This window comes from Bombina bombina, chromosome 11, assembly GCF_027579735.1.
Source record: "Bombina bombina isolate aBomBom1 chromosome 11, aBomBom1.pri, whole genome shotgun sequence".
NCBI lineage: Eukaryota > Metazoa > Chordata > Amphibia > Anura > Bombinatoridae > Bombina > Bombina bombina.
The window spans coordinates 57,887,551-57,905,085 of NC_069509.1; the positions used below are offsets into that span (position 1 = coordinate 57,887,551).

The window sequence follows — 17,535 nt, forward strand, 5'->3', positions numbered from 1 at the left end:
AACATCAACACTATGTTATAGGTGCAAAGTCTTGCATTTAAAGGGATAGTACATTAAATATTCATGATTGAGTTTACATGAATTTTAAACAACTTTCTTTGTATTCCTATTCTCAAACTTGCTTTGCACTTTTGCTATCCTTTGTTAAAAGACATACCTAGATAGGCTCAGGAGCCGCAATGCACTACTGGGAGTTAGTTGATGATTGGTGACTGCATATTCTTCTTGTCATTGGGTCACCAGATGTGTTCTGCTCACTCTCAGTAGTGCATAGCTGCTGTTAGGATTACTCTTCAACAAAGAAAAAAAGTGTCTAGTGTCACTAATATTGAAGATTTCTCATTAGTCTCTCACATTCCCAAAAATTGCTTTATGGAAATGATTCACTACACAGTGGTGGATTTTAGTAAATAGGCACTTTCAATATCATAGTAGGAGTGGCTATAGAAGCTTTTCTATGGTTACTGAATCTAAGGGAGTGTTCATTTAACAGATCGCCTGTGCAACCAGCCTCTCAGCTTTTGTCACTGCAGGTCACATTTGTCACAAGCAGGAAATAAAAGTTCTGCCGTCCTTATCCCTCTCCTGTGTTTTCTGTTCTGTTAAATATGTAACCAAACCAATTTAGCTCCAGCAGATCAACTCTCAATCTCCGTTCTGGACAGAAACCTTTCCTGTGCAGGTAAAATGTTAGAGCTGAGATTATAGAAGTGTGTGACCTATCTGTAATTTATATAAACAAAATGCTTAGTAACGTATATATTTCTATCAATAGTTGTGCAGTGTGTTTGCCATTGAATTTGCGCAATATCAGGCTTAACTTTAAAAAATAAATTTAACTTCTGTTTCCTTTCCAGCACTTTAAAAAAAAAAATGTCACAGGTTTGCTGTTTAATCACAGCCCGTCCGCCTTGTTCACCTTAAAGGGATACAGTCTACTCCAGAATTGTTATTGTTTATAAAGATAGATAATCCCTTTATTACCCATTCCCAAGTTTTTCATAATCAACACCGTTATATTAATATACTTTTTACCTTTGTGATTACCTTGTATCTAAGCCTCTGCAGACTGTCCCCATATTTTAGTTCTTTTGACAGACTTTCATTTTAGCCAATCAGTGCCCTTTCATAAGTAATTCCACAGGCGTGAGCACAATGTTATCTATATGGCACACATGAACTTATGCCCTCTAGCTGTGAAAAACTGTCAAAATGCCCTGAGATAAGAGGCGGCCTACATAGACTTAGAAATTAGCATGTGAGCCTACCTAGGTTTAGCTTTCAACTAAGAATACCAAGAGAACAAAGCAAATTTGATGATAAAAGTAAATTGGAAAGTTGTTTAAAATTGCATGCCCTATCTGAATCATGAATGTTTAATTTTGACTAGACTGTCCCTTTAATGTAGCGCACTCCCATGCTGGATAAAGCAGCCAACAGTTCTATCCAGCACAGGAGTCCATTACATTGGTGACTGGCAGATCAGTCAATTAATCAGATTAGCGAATCACATCAACTCCGGTGACGTAGAATCAGCTGTCTGACCGCACATTCAACCACTGTGCATGGGCTGCTCCGCATCACCGCATTCCAATCGCTGCACGTCACTGCTTATAATTGAGACATATCTATACGCTGCACTGTAATTCCCCCATCTTCCCAATTTTTTTTTTGCCTCTGCATGGAGGGGGTCAAGGGGGGCTAATCTGAGGAATCTGTCAGAACAACGGTACAGATATTAAGCAATACAGTATACTTATACTGCACAATTATTTAGAGAAATATACATTTATTGTCCCTTGTTTGTGTATAAAATTCTGATTGTCCCACGTTCCCAAATTCTGTAACCTGCAATTTTTAACATTTTGAAAACCTAAGTTATAGATTTTGCTTTTTAGTCTCTCTAGTGGGAAAAAAAGCGCAATTTTTACACCAAAAATAAGTGTTCAATGTCCCTTTTAATGAAATTGTGCTGAAATATATTTAAGGTTGTTAAAGTGAAGGTCAATTTTCATGTGAAAGTGCCCGGTTTTTAAAAAAAACTATTAAAAACAAGGGCACTTTCATTAATGAAAATTGACATTTCAGCCGTTTTTTTTAAATATACTTACCTTTTCTTCTTGAAGCCGCTCCAGTGCTTTACCAGCCCGTCGCAAGCCTCTTCATACGTCAGCAATACAGCTTTAGTTGTGCTACTGTGTGCCCTCTGTACAAGTTATTAATCTAGCAGGCTGCATGCTGTTTAAAATAAACAGGTGTAAAGCTATGTGACCTCACAAGTTTTATGTTGTCAGTCAGGTTTCAAGTATTCAACAGAACTCTCTAGTATTTCAACTGGCCGTCTAGTAAAATATATGTTAAAATCTAGACACTTATCTGAGGGCTGATGATAACTGGCAGGGGCTGCAGGGCAATGGGTCTGATTTGAGGTCTTATGTGGGTGTATAACTGACAGGAACAGCAGGACAATGGGTCTGATTTGAGGTCTTATGTGGGTGTATAACTGACAGGAGATGCAGGGCAATGGGTCTGATTTGAGGTCTTATGTGGGTGTATAACTGACAGGAGCAGCAGGACAATGGGTCTGATTTGAGGTCTTATGTGGGTGTATAACTTACAGGAGCTGCAGGACAATGGGTCTGATTTGAGGTCTTATGTGGGTGTATAACTGACAGGAGATGCAGGGCAATGGGTCTGATTTGAGGTCTTATGTGGGTGTAGAACTAACAGGGGCTGCAGAGCAATGGGTCTGATTTGAGGTCTTATGTGGGTGTATAACTGACAGGGGCTGCAGGGAAATGGGTCTGATTTGAGGTCTTATGTGGGTGTAGAACTGACAGGGGCTGCAGGGCAATGGGTCTGATTTTAGGTCTTATGTGGTAGTAGAACTGACGGGGGCTGCAGGGCAATGGGTCTGATTTGAGATCTTATGTGGGTGTAGAACTGACAGGGGCTGCATGGCAATGGGTCTGATTTGAGGTCTTATGTGGGTGTAGAACTGACAGGGGCTGCAGGGCATTGGGTCTGATTTGAGGTCTTATGTGGGTGATTAACTTAAAGGGGTGCAGGGCAATGGGTCTGATTTGAGGTCTTATGTGGGTGTAGAACTGACAGGGGCTGCAGGCAGGGCCGCCATCAGGGGGTGACAGGGGTGACTCCTGTCAGGGGCCCAATGGGCCAGGAGGGCCCCATGAGGCCAGAACAACCAAAAAAAATAAGTTTTTTTTTTTTTTAATTTTGGCAGCCATCAGTGGGAACTACAGCAGAGTGCTAATTGAGCATTGGAAATGTTATTACAAGGAGTAAAGTATTAGCATTTGAGAGGATATCTGAGTGTGCACTAAACTACTATGCACAGTGTGAGACAGACTTGACACTTTGTTTGCACAGTGTTTGCCTGAGTCAGACAGCATTGCAGAGGAGGTAGGACTTACTTAGTAAATATTTTTTATTTGTTTGTGCAATTTCGGATTGTAACTTCGTTGTGGGGCCAGAGGTCCATAAAAACACAATTTTTTAGCAGCAGTGTATTTATGATTATTTGACAATGCTGTAGAAATTCTATATTTAAAGCCATGCAGAAATGTTTCCTCCTCAATACACAAATGGTAGGTGCCCTTTTGGCAGATATGCGTTTTTTTTAATTAATATATATATTAATTACATTCCAGTTTACTGCCCCTTTATGCAAGGACTTTCCAGATGCAAGGAGGCATTTTATCTAATATTTTTACATCTGCATAAAATGTTATACTCTCAGACTAAGATTGCTCAGTGTTTGAAATGAGACAGGTTAACTTAAAACTGTACAGTTTACACTACAGCTGACTTAATTTTGAAATACATGCAAACAAGCCTAAATCCTGCATTTAACCAGATCGAATGGTATGAGTACCACAGCTTATGGTTCCACCAAGACCATATAGAGTACAGCATTTTCAAAATCCATAAGTACAGCTGTACACTATATTTGAAGTGGTGCTCTTGGTTGGGGAAAATGGGGAAAAAACAAACATATGTCAACCTTTTAAAAGTACTTTTCTTCATCTAGCCATCTACCCAGATCATTAATGTACAATTTTGAATTCACAGAATTATTTTTGTTTGCTTAATTTCTGCAATTTTTTTTATCATGCATGTCACACACTGTTGATTTAGGGGATGCAATGTGCAGAAATGTTACTTCCTGTGAGTGTTTCTGTGGGTGTCTGTGTTTATGTATTTGTGCTTTTGTGTCAGGGTGCCAGGAATCAGACTGAGACGAGAAGTGCAAAAATAATAACACCTTTATTAATAGCAAAAAATAATAAAAAGTCCACAAGTCAAATAATAAGCCAGGAATCAAAACCAGAGCTGGTAGTCAGACGAGCCGAGTCAGGAGCCAAAGCGAATAGTCAGACGAGCCGAGTCAGGAGCCAAAGCGAGTAGTCAGACGAGCCGGAATCAGGAACAAGGAGAACAGCAGAGTCAGGAACAAGCCAGGGATCAGGAACCAGGAGGGATGTCAGACAGCCAGGTAATACACAGGAGATCTCACAAACAGGTCTGAGACAGCGCAAGGGCAAAGCATACTGAACAAAGGCCCTTTTAAATAATAAGTGATGACATCACAATTCTGAGACTGCATCCTGTCTCACACGGATGATGTACACCAGTCTGGCCATAAAAGGAAGTGCAGGAAATGAGCAGCATCACACAGTATGCACCAGTCAACAAGAGAGGTAAGTAAAATGGCTGCCAGCAGCAAATGGCAAACAAAGCGGGAAAAAAACCCTGACAGTACCCTCCCCCGCGGGAGGACAAAAGGCTTATTGGGGAAACGGGCATGGAAGGCACGGAGGAGGGCGGGAGCTTGAACATCAGAGGAGGGAACCCATGATTGCTCCTCCGGACCATAGCCCCTATCTAAACTTACATTCTTGCATTTCAAATAAAGATACCAAGAGAATGAAGAAAATTTGAAAATAGGAGTAAATTAGAATGTTGCTTAAAATTGCATGCTCTACCTGAATCACAAAAGAAAAAATTTGGGTTCAGTGTCCCTTTAAGAGAAAACACATTTTATAGTTAAGTATCCCTTTAAGAGAAAGTTTTCTTAATGGGGAAAAGAGTTCTGTATTAACTTTGAAGATGTGATATTGTTAATTGTTTATATTCCTTAATTGTTTTTATTGTTTTATTTTAAAATGATTTATTTGATCATTACCAATTGAAAACTACATCATTAAGATCCTGAAAAAAGTTGAGTTGTGCATAATGTTTTGCGCTATCAGACTTTCTGTAACCCTTTACCATTAGAGAGTGCTGCACTGTTCTTATTGAATGTCTTCTAGTGTTAAATTAGCTATTAACAATAAAACCATAACAATTAACAAGAACTTATAAATATGACACATATTAGACATAACACTGCAGTTCAACTTGCGTTGGTGCAGAGATATTGTAGTGCAATAAACACCTGGGACAAACTGTGTTTCCAAAACTGTGTTCCATGGAAGTGTGGTGGTGGGGATTAAACATTTCTGAAAGTGAGTGCCTAGATTGGCAATAATTGTCTAAAAAGGTTCTCTCATAAGTAGTATAGAGATGTGTACCATGGGACCACAACATTTTTTTTCTATGCCTACTTCAGAATGCCAACAAAGATGGGCAAGCAAAATAACTAAACTGTGAAACTGGTGGTGGACCTGATATTCTATTACCTATTCTTGACTTAGGCGCACTCTCTTTATCAGGAACACGTTAGTTTTAGATGTGCTGTGACTCAGATGCCCTCTATTTATCAAGCACTCAGGTGCAGTCTCTTTATCAGGAATACTTTAGTGTTAGGTGCGCTCTGACTCAAGTGTTCTCTCTTTATCAGGAATACTTTAGTGTTAGGTGCACTCTGACTCAAGTGTTCTCTCTTTATCAGGAATACTTTAGTGTAAGGTGCACTCTGACTCAGGTGCACTCTCTTTATAAGGAATACTTTAGTGTTAGGTGCGCTCTGACTCAGGTGCACTCTCTTTATAAGGAATACTTAGTGTTAGGTGCGCTCTGACTTAGGTGCACTCTGACTCAAGTGTTCTCTCTTTATCAGGAATACTTTAGTGTTAGGTGCACTCTGACTCAAGTGTTCTCTCTTTATCAGGAATACTTTAGTGTTAGGTGCACTCTGACTCAAGTGTTCTCTCTTTATCAGGAATACTTTAGTGTTAGGTGCGCTCTGACTCAGGTGCACTCTCTTTATAAGGAATACTTTAGTGTTAGGTGCGCTCTGACTCAGGTGCACTCTCTTTATAAGGAATACTTAGTGTTAGGTGCGCTCTGACTTAGGTGCACTCTCTTTTGTTAGGTGTGCTCTGACTCAAGTGTTCTCTCTTTATCAGGAATACTTTAGTGTTAGGTGCGCTCTGACTCAGGTGCACTCTCTTTATCAGGAATACTTAGTTTTAGGTGCACTCTGACTCAAGTGTTCTCTCTTTATCAGGAATACTTTAGTGTTAGGTGCGCTCTGACTCAGGTGCACTCTCTTTATCAGGAATACTTAGTTTTAGGTGCACTCTGACTCAGGTGCACTCTCTTTATAAGGAATACTTTAGTGTTAGGTGCGCTCTGACTCAGGTGCACTCTCTTTATAAGGAATACTTTAGTGCTAGGTGTGCTCTGACTCAGGTGCACTCTCTTTATAAGGAATACTTTAGTGTTAGGTGCGCTCTGACTCAGGTGCACTCTCTTTATAAGGAATACTTAGTGTTAGGTACGCTCTGACTTAGGTGCACTCTCTTGTGCTAGGTGCGCTCTGACTCAAGTGTTCTCTCTTTATCAGGAATACTTTAGTGTTAGGTGCACTCTGACTCAAGTGTTCTCTCTTTATCAGGAATACTTTAGTGTTAGGTGCACTCTGACTCAAGTGTTCTCTCTTCATCAGGAATACTTTAGTGTTAGGTGCACTCTGACTCAAGTGTTCTCTCTTTATCAGGAATACTTTAGTGTTAGGTGCACTCTGACTCAAGTGTTCTCTCTTCATCAGGAATACTTTAGTGTTAGGTGCACTCTGACTCAAGTGTTCTCTCTTTATCAGGAATACTTTAGTGTTAGGTGCGCTCTGACTTAGGTGCACTCTCTTGTGCTAGGTGCGCTCTGACTCAAGTGTTCTCTCTTTATCAGGAATACTTTAGTGTTAGGTGCACTCTGACTCAAGTGTTCTCTCTTTATCAGGAATACTTTAGTGTTAGGTACACTCTGACTCAAGTGTTCTCTCTTCATCAGGAATACTTTAGTGTTAGGTGCACTCTGACTCAAGTGTTCTCTCTTTATCAGGAATACTTTAGTGTTAGGTGCGCTATGACTCAGGTGCACTCTCTTTATCAGGAATACTTAGTGTTAGGTGCGTTCTGACTCAAGTTATCTATCTTTATCAGGAATACGTTTGTGTTAGGTGCACTCTCTTAATTATTAACACATTTGCGTTAAAAGTGCTATGACTCTGGTGTGCTCGCTTTATCGGAGTCTTAAATGCGCTCTGACTCAGGTGCACTCTCTTTATCATGGACACTTTAGTGTTAAATGCGCTCTGGTGCGCCATCTTCATGAGAGAGATTTAAGTGTTAAATGCGCTCTGATTCAGGTGCGCTCTCTTTATCTTTCTTTAGCAGATCGATGACGATTTCGGCTTCCTCCAATTGTTGTGTGCCCCCTTTGGTGTTCAGCTCGTGGGGAAACACAACAATTCGAAGAAGCCAGATTCTTCAATGATCTGCTAAAGAAAGCAGGAGATGCAGGCGGAGGTTCGGCGGTATGTTTACCATAACGCAAATGTAAGTATTTAAAAAAATAATCGTCTTTGTAAACTTTAATGAATTGAGGTGCCCCTGTTTTTAAGAGTATTATTTGATACTGAGCAGTAATTTGTGAAAGTTTACGATCACATTAAGGTACAGTGCACTGAAAACTGTAATTTGATTTGTATTAGGCGGGGCGCAATATTAATGTTTTAATCACACCAGTTTCCACCTCTGTACTTCGCCCTTCATTGTGAACTTTTACATAGCAGAGAGCTCTTATTATTTATATGGGAGACATCTCGCAACTCGCAGGGACAGCCCTCTTTTTTTATAGAATTCCATGAGGGCTGCTCTTGCTAGTATTAGATAATAAGGGATTATTATCAGGTGCGCTCTCTTTATCAGGAATACTTAGTGTTAAATGCGCTCTGACTCAAGTGCACTCTCTTTATCAGGAAAACTTAGTGTTAAATGCGCTCTGACTCAGGTGCGCTCTCTTTATCAGTAATACTTACTGCTAGATTACGAGTCTTGCGTTAGCCTTAAAAAGCAGCGTTGAGAGGTCCCAACGGCCAACGCTGCTTTTTAACACCCGCTGGTATTACAAGTCTGGCAGGTACAGGTGTACCACTCACTTTTCTTCCGCGACTCGAGCTTACCGCAAATCCCCTTACGTAAATTGCATATCCTATCTTTTTAATGGGATTTGCCTAACGCTGGTATTACGATCGCCTGACAAATTGAGCGGTACACCCTCTCCTGTCAAGACTCCTACCGCATTTAAAAGTCAGTAGTTAAAGGGACACTGAACCCAAATTTTTTCTTTTGTAATTCAGAAAGAGCATGCAATTTTAAGCAACTTTCTAATTTACTCCTATTTTCAATTTTTCTTCGTTCTCTTGCTATCATTATTTGAAAAAGAAGACATCTAAGCTTTTTTTTTTGGTTTCAGTACTCTGGACAGCACTTTTTTATTGGTGGATGAATTTATCCACCAATCAGCAAGGACTGGGCCGGCATCTAAACTTACATTCTTGCATTTCAAATAAAGATACCAAGAGAATGAAGAAAATTTGATAATAGGAGTAAATTAGAAAATTGCTTAAAATGGCATGCTCAATCTGAATCACGAAAGAAAAATTTTGGTTACAGTGTCCCTTTAAGAGTTTTATGGGCTAACGCCATAACATAAAACTCTTAACTAAAGTGCTAAAAAGTACACTAACACCCATAAACTACCTTTTAACCCCTAAACCGAGCCCCCCCCCCCACATCGGAAACACTTAAATAAAGTTTTTAACCCCTAATCTACCGACCGGACATTGCCGCCATTTTAATAAATATATTAACCCCTAAACCGCCGCACTCCTGCCTCGCAAACACTAGTTAAATTTTATTAACCCCTAATCTGCCGTCCCTAACATAGCCGACACCTACCTACATTTATTAACCCCTAATCTGCCGACCCCAACGTCGCCACTACTATATTAAATTTATTAACCCCTAAACCTAAGTCTAAACCTAAGTCTAACACCCCCCTAACTTAAATATAATTAAAATAAAACTAAATTAAATTACTACAATTAACTAAATTATTCCTATTTAAAACTAAATACTTACCTGTAAAATAAACCATAAGATAGCTACAATATAACTAATAGTTACATTTGTATCTATCTTAGGGTTTATATTTATTTTACAGGCAACTTTGTATTTATTTTAACTAGGTACAATAGATATTAAATAGTTATTAACTATTTAATAACTTCCTAGTTAAAATAAATACAAATATACCTGTAAAATAAGAGAGGTGCGCTCTCTTTATCAGGAATACTTAGTGTTAAATGTGCTCTGACTCAGGTGCGCTCTCTTTATCAGGAATACTTAGTGTTAAATGTTCTCTGACTCAGGTGCGCTCTCTTTATCAGGAATACTTAGTGTTAAATGCTCTCCGATTCAGGTGTGCTCTCTTTATCAGGAATACTTAGTGTTAAATGCGCTCTGACTCAGGTGCGCTCTCTTTATCAGGAATACTTTGTGTTAAATGTACTCTGACTCAGGTGCGCTCTCTTTATCAGGAATACTTAGTGTTAAATGTGCTCTGACTCAGGTGCGCTCTCTTTATCAGGAATACTTTGTGTTAAATGCTCTCTGACTCAGGTGCGCTCTCTTTATCAGGAATACTTAGTGTTAAATGCGCTCTGACTCAGGAGCACTCTCTTTATCAGGAATACTTAGTGTTAAATGCTCTCTGACTCAGGTGTGCTCTCTTTATCAGGAATACTTTGTGTTAAATGCTCTCTGACTCAGGTGCGCTCTCTTTATCAGGAATACTTAGTGTTAAATGCGCTCTGACTCAGGAGCACTCTCTTTATCAGGAATACTTTGTGTTAAATGCTCTCTGACTCAGGTGCGCTCTCTTTATCAGGAATACTTAGTGTTAAATGCGCTCTGACTCAGGAGCACTCTCTTTATCAGGAATACTTAGTGTTAAATGCGCTCTGACTCAGGTGCGCTCTCTTTATCAGGAATACTTAGTGTTAAATGCTCTCTGACTCAGGTGTGCTCTCTTTATCAGGAATACTTAGTGTTAAATGCTCTCTGACTCAGGAGCGCTCTCTTTATCAGGAATACTTAGTGTTAAATGCGCTCTGACTCAGGTGTGCTCTCTTTATCAGGAATACTTAGTGTTAAATGCGCTCTGACTCAGGTGTGCTCTCTTTATCAGGAATACTTAGTGTTAAATGCTCTCTGACTCAGGTGCGCTCTCTTTATCAGGAATACTTAGTGTTAAATGCTCTCTGACTCAGGTGCGCTCTCTTTATCAGGAATACTTAGTGTTAAATGCGCTCTGACTCAGGTGTGCTCTCTTTATCAGGAATACTTAGTGTTAAATGTGCTCTGACTCAGGTGCACTCTCTTTATCAGGAATACTTAGTGTTAAATGCTCTCTGACTCAGGTGCGCTCTCTTTATCAGGAATACTTAGTGTTAAATGCTCTCTGACTCAGGTGCACTCTCTTTATCAAGAATACTTAGTGTTAAATGTGCTCTGACACAGATATACTCTTTATCAGCTTTACTTTGGTGTAAAAATGCCAATTTCTTGTCAGTAGGCACTTGCTTTATAGTCTTATTTTAGGGTTTGTCACAAAATGACACACAGTGTGTTTATTCAGCACTCACAAACTTGACATGTCTGTCGCAGTACCACCCTTCTCTGCTTGTAAAAACTTTTCAAACATTACCTGGAAGATTGTTTTGTTTGAGTATCCTTGCGCCTTCAAGTGAGCCTCACCCTGGAGCCCGTATCCCTCACTCAAAATGTCCAATATTTGTGTTCAATAGAGAAATTTATGGTATTTGTGTATCATCCTCACATATGGGGGTATATTTATCAAGCTCCGTATGGCGAGCCGGAAACAGAAGTTATGACTTATCCGCATGCTCTGAGGCGGCGGACAGAAATCAACCCAATCAAATACGATCGGGTTGATTGACACCCCCTGCTAGCGGCCAATCGCCCGCAAATCTGCAGGGGGCGGCATTGCACAAGCAGTCCACCAGATACCGTATTTTTCGCACCATAAGACGCACTTTTTTCCCCCTCAAAAGTAAGGGGAAATGTCTGTGCGTCTTATGGAGCGAATGCAGACCTTGCGCTTGCATATTTAGGCTATTGTGGGTGTGTGATCTCTGAGCCAATCCGGCTCAATTCCTACTCGCTTCTCCTCTAGTGCTTGTTAGAGGTACGCTTACACATCAGCTCATCTACTTCCTGCTCTCTTGAATCTGGCTGTGTCTCTCACCGCGGCACTACGTCATCAGCTATGGCCGCATCTCGGAACTCTCACACACTGCCTAACTAGAACGGCGTCTTACCCGCTCCTGCATGCTACAACCACTGGGACTCCTAGAACAAGATCAGGTCGTATTAATCTTACCTGCTTACTCTGTAATTGCTACCGTCCTGTTATTACTCTCCTTGGGTCAGTAACTGCTATGCTGGTAATGCCTACCGTCCTGTTATTACTCTCCTTGGGTCAGTAACTGCTATGCTGGTAATGCCTACCGTCCTGTTATTACTCTCCTTGGGTCAGTAACTGCTATGCTGGCAATGCCTACCGTCCTGTTATTACTCTCCTTGTGTCAGTAACTGCTATGCTGGCAATGCCTACCGTCCTGTTATTACTCTACTTGGGTCAGTAACTGCTATGCTGGCAATGCCTAAGCTCTACATCAGTCTCTGAGCACACATTGCCTACTGAGTTAGAACCTGAATCCTGTGTCCGTATTTCTAACTAGCAAGGGGCTGAAATTAAGTCAGAAGGGTTAACCTTAGCATCTGGTGATTGTTGTTAACCCCTCTGTCACAAACTACTATGTATCTAAGAAATATACACTACTCATACTTATGTTTCATCTGTTACTGCTTACAAAAGAACCTCTCAAATTGAGTACTCAGTACTAACTAATTAGTAACTACTAATCAAATAGACCAGATATATTTAGTACTTGAAGGAATAGGTTAGGGTTAGGGGGTTAGGGGTTTAGGGTTTAGGATTAGAATATTTTTTCTTGTTTTCCTCCTCTAAAAACTAGGTGCGTCTTATGGTCAGGTGCGTCTTATGGAGCGAAAAATACGGTACTTTGTATCATGTCCGCTCGCACATTGATAAATATGCCCCATGGCCTGTACTAATAATCTCTGAATAGGTCAAGTTTTAGTATTGTGTCATTTTTATCGAGAATATTATATCCTCAGCCTTTTATTAATGATTCCTTGTCCATTTGATTGAGAGAATGTTTAATAAGCTTGTGGGTTTTATAGAACTTATTTTTATGTTAGTCACCTGTGTTCAAAGCATAGAAAAAAACGAATCAATTTATAAAGTTAAAATGACTGAACACTTTAATTATGTTTAAAGGGATAAAAAGGTCAAAAATGAAATATGCATGGGTGTGATTTGAAATATACTTCCATTAGCAAAAATGATCTAGTTAAACTTATTATAGGTAGAAAACCCTTTATCCAGACTGCTTGGGACCGGAAAAGGTTTGGATTTTGAAATATTTGTATCTTTAAAATGGGACAGTTTGAAGAGGGGATGGAACCAAGTGTATACAACAATATCTTATATCATTTAGATAACATGTATATGTCATATACAGCTTATATATGTAACCTAAATGTAGTTTTATATCATTTCTAATACTTTTGTATACAGAAGGTCATTGGAAAATTTATTTTCTGATCATTTTATTTAAAAGAAAAATAATTTATAGACTTGTGCATGATCGAAAAATTTGTTTCGGTTCGGATCGATTCAGATTTTTTCGAATTTCGGTTTGGATCGATTTGAATTCGGAAAAATTCGAATGAATTCGTTTCGGATTAGTTTCGGATTCATTCGGATTCGAATAAATTCGGCTGGATTCGGTTCGATTCGGAAATTCGGTATGTTTTAGGTGAGATGTGCTGTGTATTAGACTAGTATTATGTACTGTATATTAGGTGTAACCCATAGCAGAGTGATATAACCTAATATACTGTACAATACTAGTGTAATCCATGGCCATCCGAATCTACCGAATAAATCCGAACAAATTCGGATTTATTTGGTAGATTCAGCACTATTTCAATTCGGAAATTCGAATCGACCCGAATCTCCGAATTTAAGAAGTTCGGCCGAATTTCCGAATTGATCCGAAACTAATCGCAATAATTTACATGTTTGGATTTCAGAATAATTTTTTGTTTTGGAATTACGGATTTGTACTGTTTTTCTGCAGCATACGTATATATACTGTGAAGGCCTGTGAACCAATATTCAAACACCACACCTTCTCAAAGAGTCAGCAGTAGGGTGACCATGTGTCCCGGATTGCCCTGGACAGTCCCGATTTTGCAGGTCTGTCTCGGGTCCCGGGCACCTTCATTCTGCATTGTCCCGGAATAAATGTTCCCTCTAATGAGCGCGGCAGCGCATTGATTTCTATGGTCCCACGGCCCTCAGTTAGCAGTTGTGTTAGCGCCGGCGGGGATATTGGCAGCGTCGTCATATGTGATTATTCATGTGGAGTCTGTGTGGACTAAACCGGAGGCGAAAGGAGCTTCAGCATTGTTAGTTTGCGGTCTGCCTGGCAGTCTGGCACAGTATTGCAAAGTTTCTGTTATTCCAAATTATAGTTACTCATTAGTGGGCTCAATATTCTATAAGTTCTCTGCTCTGGCGATACTATCAGACATGTCTCAACATGAGACATGTAATGTTTGATAGTATCGCTAGAGCAGAGGACTTATAGAATATTGATCTCATAGGGATATATATATATTTGATTGTGCAATGTGTACTCTACTATACATATGAAACAGGGCACGCACAGGATAAAAAGAAAGCTGCAGAACTGGAATTTATCATCCCCCGTATGCATCTTAATGTATCTGTTTCCGCACAAGCCTTCAGGCTCACCAGAAAAAGGAGTTAAAAAGCAGCAGTCTTAAAGGGAAAGACTACACAAGAATTGTTTTTGTTTAAAAAGATAGATAATCCCTTTATTACTCTGTTCCCTAGTTTTGCATAACCAACACAGTTATATAAATACACCTTTTACCTCTGTGATTACCTTGTATCTAAGCCTCTGCAAACTGCCCCCTAATTTCAGTTCTTTTGACAGACATCCATTTTAGCCAATCAGAGCTGGCTCACTGGAACTCCACGTGCGTGAGCACAGTGTTATCTATATGACACACATGAACTAACACCCTCTAGTGGTGAAAAACTGTCAAAATGCCCTGAGAGAAGAGGCGGCCTTCAAGGGCTTAGAAATTAGCATATGAACCTCCTAGGTTTAGCTTTCAAATAAGAATACCAAGAGAGCAAAGCAAAATTGGTGATAAAAGTAAATTGGAAAATTGTTTAAAATGACATTCTCTATCTGAATCATGAAAGTTTATTTTGGACTAGGCTGTCCCTTTAAGACTGCTGCTCCTTAACTCGTCCGCCAATCAGCCCGACCGGATACGATCATGTTTATTGACACCCCCTGCTAGTGGCCGATTGGCTGCGAATCTGCAGGGGGCGGCATTGCACAAGCATTTCACAAGAAATGCTTGTGCAATGATAAATGCCGACAGCGTATGCTGTCGGCATTTATCGATATGTGGCTGACATGATATGCTACAGCGTATCATATCCGTCCGCACATTGTTAAATCGGCCTCTATGTGTCAATAGAAAGTGTAACATTAACTTGAAATCTAGTAGCCACATTTCCAAAAGTCAATCATGTCTTCATCAATGCTAAAGATACAAGTTAATGTCACATCATTTTCTATTGACTTTAGTCATTCCAGTTCTGCAGCTTTTGGACTAATCTTGCTGGGCTGCAAATGAAATACAAATTATAGCCAAACAGGGACAGGCACATTTATGTTTGTTTTAAGCAGTGTTTTCTACAGAATATTTATATTAATATCTATATTGTAGTATTAATGTCACAGCAGGGCACATCATCTTGCTGGGCTGCAAATTAAATACCAATTACAGCCAAACAGATACTGGTCTAGCTAATAAAAAATGTTCTGTAGATAAAAACACTGCTTAAAACAAACATTATTATTAACATTTATACAGGTGGCTCTCGTTTTACAACGGTTCAATTTACACTGTTTCAGAATAACAACCTTTTTTTCCAGTCATGTGACTGCTATTGAAAAGCATTGAGAAGCAGTGCATTTATTAAAATAGCCAGTAGGTGGAGCTGTTCGCTTGTGTTGCAGCAAAGCCAAGCAAGCTGAGATTAATCAGTTTAACCAGACCTGAGCTATCGAGCAGATTTCAAAGGAACAAGATCTTCCTGTCTATAAATCAGTCCAGATTGGAATGCATAGAAAGTCTGTGTTGTGTGATTATTTTATTAGGTTTATAATGCTGTTTAGCAAATGTTTTTGTTCATTTAACTTAGTTTAATTATATATTCTGTGTTATGTAATTATTTTATTAGGTTTATATTGCTCTAGCATTTAAAGTCTTCATTTCAAAGCTTTAAAAATAATGTATTAGGTGTCACTTATGACAATTTTCAGAGGGGCCTGGAACCTATCTCCCTCACTTCCCATTGACTTACATTATAAACTGGGTTTCAATTTACAACGGTTTCGATTTACAACCATTCCTTCTGGAACCTAACCCCGGCGTAAACTGAGGGCTACCTGTATTGTAATGTAGTTTTAGGCACTGAGAAATCTGATACCCTATCAACCCTCCCAATTAAATTTAGCTATTTGCCTGATATTTTTCTACCAATGGCACCTGGAAGGGTCTAAACTGGTAACCACTGTTTGCTTTGCTTTTCTTTTCAAAAACTGGCATGGCAGTTTGGAAATGTGATCACCCTAGTCAGCAGTAGCTTGCATGACATATTCAGAAGCAATAGACACTACTGCCAGCTCTCTGAGAAGGTGTGGTGTTTGAATATTGGTTCATGGGTCTTCACAGCATATGTGCATATGCTGCAGAAAAACTAATAACTTTTACTATACACATTTTTGCCAATTGAAGTATATTGCAAAAATGATTATATTTCACATTGAAATGCACCCATGCACATTTCAATTTTGACCTTTCTACCAAGTTAACACTTCAGTAATATGTAATGACACAATTAGGGTTGCCACCCGTCCCTTAAAATACAGAACACTTGTAAGTTACACATGCTGCAGGGTGTGCAGGGAGGAATATAAATAGTGCTGTCCAGAAACACAATACATGTTCCTCCCTGCACACCCTGCAGCATGTGTAACTCATAAGTGTCCAAGAAAACATGGCTGAGGTAGCAACCCTAGACACAATCCACATTATTTTCTCAGAGTTTTGCTTAAATATTTTTTATAGCTGGTTTTCCTTGTCTGAGTGACTGTTCCCTTTCAAAGGAGTGCAAAATGCAGTTAGGAATAGAAAATGACCTAAACCAATTGATTGATTTTCTAAATTTGCAGGTTACAGAATTTGCTCTTTGACCCCTAAAGGGAGCGTAGGCCAAGCTCAATATTTACACACAAACAAGAGGTGTTTAATGTCCTTAGCTATCATGCTGTCACGTCACTGCAGACTTATATTTCAGGATAGCTACAACTGAGTAACTTTGCTTCCATCTTGAAAGGAAAACTAAAACAAGCTGCTGTTAAAGGTGGTAACTTTTTTTCTTTTCGTTTCAAATCTGGCTTTACTAGTATTCAAAATTGAACATACATTGCATACATGTTCATATAATGAATTACCTTACTGCTAAATCATTTGAAAATAGCAATGTAACAAAATATGCAATGATTAAAAAATACAATAACAAAACAAGATAAAATAACACAAAAATTAACAGAGCATAAAAATTGAAATGTCCTGCAGATGAACAGTAATGATAGATAAAGTCCTTGATCTGACTATATTCCATATGACGGTCTATGATTAGAAGTGACTGCCTACATAATTAGATGTTAAAAAGCCTTACTCCGTTCAATTTGCTATTAATTAGCATTGGATCTGGATAAGAATACGAATATCCTCTATTGCTGATGGTAATAGTATTCCTAAGTCTATAAATTTGGAGGGGGTAAGTTTTTTTAGCTTGATGTGCATGTTTAAAAGGATAAATGAGTCTGCTTCACCATATGAAATGTTCTGTGCTTGATTTAAAGGGACACTCTACTCCAAAAATGTTTTTGTTTAAAAAGATAGATAATCCCTTTATTACCCATTCCCCAGTTTT

At 39.1% G+C, this 17,535-nt stretch overlaps 1 protein-coding gene across 1 annotated transcript in view; it reads left to right on the forward strand.

Moving 5' to 3' along the window:
- Positions 1 to 533: 533 nt before the first annotated feature.
- LOC128642086 (hexosaminidase D) overlaps positions 534 to 17,535 on the forward strand; it is a 60,455-nt gene continuing 43,453 nt past the window's right edge. The window contains exon 1 of the mRNA XM_053694743.1: positions 534 to 682. The gene's annotated coding sequence lies outside the window, so the exon portion shown is untranslated. The remainder of the gene's footprint in view (positions 683 to 17,535) is intronic.